We start from the raw sequence: 5,671 nt of genomic DNA on the forward strand, positions 1-5,671 counted from the left end.
CAAAAGAAAACTACAGACCAAAATGTCTTTTAATATAGATGCAAAAATTACCAAGAAAATATAAAAATGTATAGTAAGAATTATAAAGGACAATCATGTAGGCTTTATTCCAGGTTGCTAAGTTAGTTCAACATTTGAACTAATCCACTATATCGAAAGAGTCAAGAAGAAAAATCATATGATCATATCAATTGTTACAGAAAAAGCAAAAGACAAAACCCAAGGCCTATTTATCCTCACAGAAGGAAGGAAGAAAGGAAGGAAAAGAAAGAAAGAAGAAGGGAGGAAGGAAGGAAGGGAAAGGGAGGGAAGGAGAGAAGGAAGGGAGAAACAGAGAGAGATAGGGAGGAAGGGAAAGGAAAAACTCTTAACAAATTTGGAATAGAGGAAAATTCCTCAATTCAATCATGAACATCTATCAAAAACCCTACAGCTAACATCATACTTACTGGTGAGACTAAGATCAAAAATAAGGGGAAAAAATCCTATTCAACATCATACTGGAAATTGTAGCTAGTGCAATGAGACAAGAAAAAGAAATAAAAATATATTATTCACAGATGCCACGATTTTCTACAGAATTCCCCCCACCCAATTTCTGCAAAACCCTATCAGAACTAATTAATATAGCAGGACCATAGGATACAAGATCAATATACAAAAGTTTATTGCTTTCCCATATACCATCAAGGAATAATCAGAATTTGAAGAAGAAGAAAAAAAAACTATAAACAGCACCCCCCAAAAATGAAGTACTTTAGGTATAAATCTAACAAAATATGTATATGATCTGTGTACAGAAAAGTTTAAAACATGAAAAAAATCTTTTAAACCTAAGTGAAGTAGCTAGTCCACGTTAATGGATTAAAAGACTGGATACTGCTAAGATGTCGATTTTTCCTGACCTGATATACAGACTCAGTGCAATGCCAATGAAAAGCCCACTAAGGTAGTCCACAGATATGGCAAACTGATTCTGAAATTCACATGGAAGGGCAAAGAACCTAGAACAGTCAACAAAATAGTGAAAAAGAAGAGCAGCTTTTCCTGGCTGTGGCTTAGCCCCATGAGAAGCTCTGATCTACTTCGCAGCCATGCAGTGCAACAGTCCATGCAGGTCCTCCAAGAAGACGATCACAGCCGTGGCGCACTGCAAACAGGGCAGTGGCCTCATCAAGATGAATGGGCAACCCCTGGAGATGATCATGCCAGGCATGCTGCAGTACCAGCTCCTGGAACCTGCTTTGTGTCTGGGCAAGGAGCGATTTGCTGTGGACATCCGAGTCCAAGGGAAGGGTGGTGGTCACATGACTCAGATTTACACAATCACAGTTGGCCACTCCATCTCCAAAGCCCTGGTGGCTATTATCAGAAATACAAGGATGAGGCTGGGGAGAAGGAGATCAAAGACCTCCGCATTCAGTACAACCAGACCCTGCTGGTAGTTGTTTCACAGTGTTGCGAATCCAAAAAGTTTGAGGGTCCTGGTACCTGTGCGTGCTACCAGAAATCCTACCGATAAGCCTATGGTGAGGATCAGGGTTCACCTTTATAATAAAGAATTGTCACAGTACTGAATTGTCACAGTACTTAATTGCCACAAAGAACAAATTTAGAAGACTTGTGCTATTGGATTTCAGGACTAACAATAAAGTTACAGTAACTAAGACAGTGAAAGTTAGACACACAGATCAGTGGAATAGAACAGAGAGCCCAGAAATAGACCCACATAAATATAGTTGATGTTTAGAACAGAGCAAAAGAAACCAATGGATAAAGGATAGTCTTTTCAACAAATGGTGTTGGAACAATTAGACATCCATACGCACAAATAAATAAATAAATAAATAATTTTTTAAAAAACAGGCACAGACTTTATATCCTTCACAAAATTGACTCAAACTTGGTCATAAACCTACCTATAAAATGCAAAACTATAAAATTTCTAGACGAAAACACAGGAGAAAAGCTAGGTAACCTTGCGTTTGGCTGCAAGTTTATAAATACAACTCCAAAAGCGCCTTACAGGGAAAACAATTGACTAGTTAAAGTGTACTAAAACTGAAAAATTTTGCTGTGAGGAAGACACTGTTTTTTAAAAAATGAAAATATAAGGCAGACATTGGAAGAAAATATTTGCAAAACCCATAGCTGGTAAAGGGTTTGTACCCAAAATATACAAGGAGCTCTGAAACCTCAACAATAAAAAAACAATCAGCCCCATTTAAAAAAAAAAAAATGAGTGAAAGATCTGAACAGATACACCACCAAAGAAGACATACAGATGTCCAGCGGGCATATGAAAAGATGCTCAACATCATTTGTCATTGGGGAATTGCAAATTAAAACAACAAGGAGATAATACTACATACCTATTGGAAAAGTTAAACTTTTTAAAAAATTAATAATGCTGGCAAGGATACAGAGTAACGGGAACCCTCTCTCATTGCTGGTGAGAATGCAAAATGGTACCGTTTCTTTAGAAGACAGCTTGGCAGTTTTTCACAAAGCTAAACATAGTCTTACTGTCTGATCCAATAGGCACACTCCTAGCGATTTACTACTCTAACCACACACACACACACACACACACACGCGCGCACACACACACACACAAATTCATAAAAATATTTATAGCAACTGTGTTCACAATTGCCCCAAACTTAAGCAACCAACATGTCCTTCAATAGACGAGCAGAGAAACCGACTGGGATATATCCAGATAATGAGATATTATGCAGTGATTAAAAATACATGGGCCATCAAGCCACAAAAAAAATATGAGTGGATTTTAAATATGTATTGCTAAATGAAAGAAGTTTGAAAAGGCTCGTACTCCGACTCCATTGATATGTCATTCTGGAAAAGACAAAACTACGGAGATGGTAAATGGATGGTTTTCCCCATCACACACAATTGCACATCTCAAAAGCATTTCAAATGTAATTTCTCAAAGTTTGGGCTCCCAGTCTTCCCTCCACAGCTGGAGCTCTGTTGTCATCACCTCCATTCACTCATCCAGTGTCTGGAGTAAGAAACCTAAGGAGCCACCTTGATACCTCCCTCGACATCACCTCCAACACCCTGCCCCTCTCCCAAGCCCCAATGACCTTGTGTCCTAAGTATCTGGCTAAGCTGCCCGCTTGCCCCAGCTCCAGCTCCAGCACCTCCTGTCTGCATGCTTGTGTCATGACTGGTGTTCCTGCATTCTCTCTGCCCAACCTCTCCTCCCCACTCCCACCCCCCGCTGCAATGCATTCCCCGTCCATCAGCCATTGTGATGTTGGGAAAAGGGTTGTGCTCATGGCTTTCTTCCAGTCAAGGATATTCCACCATGTATCCCCCTGAGTCGAAATATGTCTCTTTGGTTTCTAAAGCCCTACAGGGTCCATCTGTCTTAGTCAACTCACAGTATGATCTCCCTCTCTCTCTCTTTCCACTGGGCTCTGGCCTCACTAGTGGGATGTGTGTGATTTGAGTGATGTTATCACTCAATGCTTCCTGATGATGTCGTGCTCATCCCACCACAGGGCCTTTGTACATTCAGTCCCCTCCTCCAAGGCAGACCATTCTTGATGGCCTCACCACCACAGGAGCCCAAGCCTGCTCTCCTGCAGGAAAATAAAGAAAGGAAAAGAAAAGTCTCATTGCAAAACTGCCCCAGGGATTCACAACCCCCAAACAGTGGAGATGTAAGCAGGTTCTACGATAAGGAGGACAACTTGAGGGTGGACTAAAGGCAGGGTGTGTGTCTGGTAGGTTCACGAAAGCTCCAGAAAGACATTGCTTGCTCCTTACTGGCCTCCTCTGGGTGTACCTGGGACTTGTTTTCATTAACGCCTTTTTCAAGTAGCTTCACAGATCATCGTGTCAAGGTGTTATCCAGTGTTTTTCAAGAAGCTCCACTTTTGTGGAAAATGTCAAGTGATGGTGAAGGGGGCAGAGCAGCTGTCCCCTCTCCCGGCCCTCAGCCACCTTTCTATCTGTAGCCATGTCCCTTCTGGCCGCCTCGCCAACCTGAGCAATGTCGGAGAGAAACTAAACTGGATACTCATTACGTCAGAGAACCCAGAATTTACTCAGTGACTGCTGCTGGTGGGGAAAGCTGAGCGCCCCTCAGATCTGTGCAGCAGTGACAGAATGTGTCAAAGGGAGAATGGGGGGTGTGGGAGATGGCTGAGGCTAAAGCAGAGTCAGGAAAGTGAAAAGTGGGGAGGAGGGCTCAGAGAAGCCCAGCTAGTGTGAGCAAGGACCAAGTCCTAAGGGCCACTGCATCATTCTGGGCCACCACCTCAAAGTGCTTTTGACACTTAGGATCTGGTTAATCTTCCTGTGACATCGGCTCCCCAGGTGAAGTTTGTTTATTTGTTAAGCTTTTATTTATTTATTTATTTGAGAGTGAGAGAGCATAAGCACGCATGATGGGGGGAGGGGGGAGAGGGAAAAGTAGGCTCCCCCCGGGGCAGGGAGTCAGATGATGGACTCGATCCTAAGACCATGAGACCCTGAGACCATGACCTGAGGGCAGACGCTTAACTGACTGACTAACACCTCCCCAGGCCACATTCTAAAAACCTCCTCTTCGAGTCAGCAATGCCTTTTCCTCGCCACATGGATCTGACTCCATTTTGGTCCCCGACCAAGCATGGTGTCCAGCTCTTTGGGAGATCTTGGGAAGATACTGGTGGAGCTGAACAGAATGTGAGACAGAAATTGAACTTGTTTTTAAGGGTCGCATTGGAGCATGGAAGTAATGTGTTTATAAATAAAAATCATTGTCTGTAGGCCCCTGGAGAGTGCAGCATTTCAAGAAAGGCTTTGGGCAAATCATTCTATAACGTGCGGAATTGCTTTCTATTATAAATAGTCTCTGCTTGTTAAGGCTGGTTTGCACATACGTGTAAATTACAGAGGTAATATGTGACTTTGTAGAAAGAAAGGGCAGGGGGAGAGAGGAACAGATGGTTGGATGCATGAGCCTGAAGCTCAGAGAGATGTCCAGGCTGAGATGTACATTTGGGACCATCAGCCGATGAATGGCATGGAAGGGCCACACGTAAGTCTGGTGAGGTCCCTGAGGGTCTGAGGGAGCAAGGAGTGAACCAAGGGCAGAGCCCAGGGACAGTACAAAGTTTATGGGTTGAGGAACCAGGAAAGAACCAGCCAAGGAGATAGACAAAGAGCCAGGGAAGCAGGGGGAGAACCAGGGAAAGACAGGATCCCCGAGCAGAGAGAAGGGAGGGTTTCTGGGGGGAGTGAGCTGCTGTGCTGTATACTGTTAGGCCAAGTGTCACGGCAAGTTGACTGTTGGGTTCATCAATGCATTGGTGACCGGTGACCTTGACAAGAGCAGGTGCAGTGGAGAGTGAGGGACTGAAATCCAGTTCAAGAGGAATAAAGAGTAAAGGGAAGGAGGGGACTTGGTGGTTCTTGCTCTGCTGGGCTGGGAAGCAAGGGGAGCAGAGAGGAGTCAGGTTGGCTTGTTCTGATTTGGGGGGATTACAGAGTCCATGCTGTGTTTGCAGACCAACAGGAGTGACCCAGAGGAGGTGGGAATGCAGATGATGTCGGCGACAGTGATGGAACCTCGGACACACAAGGCCGTGGGCAGGGATGGAGCGCCCAGGGGCTCCGACGATCTCAGCACATGAAGGGCTCTCTGAGGGTCTCC

General features: G+C 44.2%; 1 pseudogene; it reads left to right on the forward strand.

Moving 5' to 3' along the window:
- The first annotated feature begins 1,094 nt into the window (after window positions 1-1,094).
- On the forward strand, window positions 1,095-1,522 carry LOC116568234 (annotated as a pseudogene).
- Window positions 1,523-5,671: the final 4,149 nt, after the last annotated feature.

This window comes from Mustela erminea, chromosome 10 (assembly GCF_009829155.1).
Source record: "Mustela erminea isolate mMusErm1 chromosome 10, mMusErm1.Pri, whole genome shotgun sequence".
NCBI classification, from domain to species: Eukaryota; Metazoa; Chordata; class Mammalia; order Carnivora; family Mustelidae; genus Mustela; species Mustela erminea.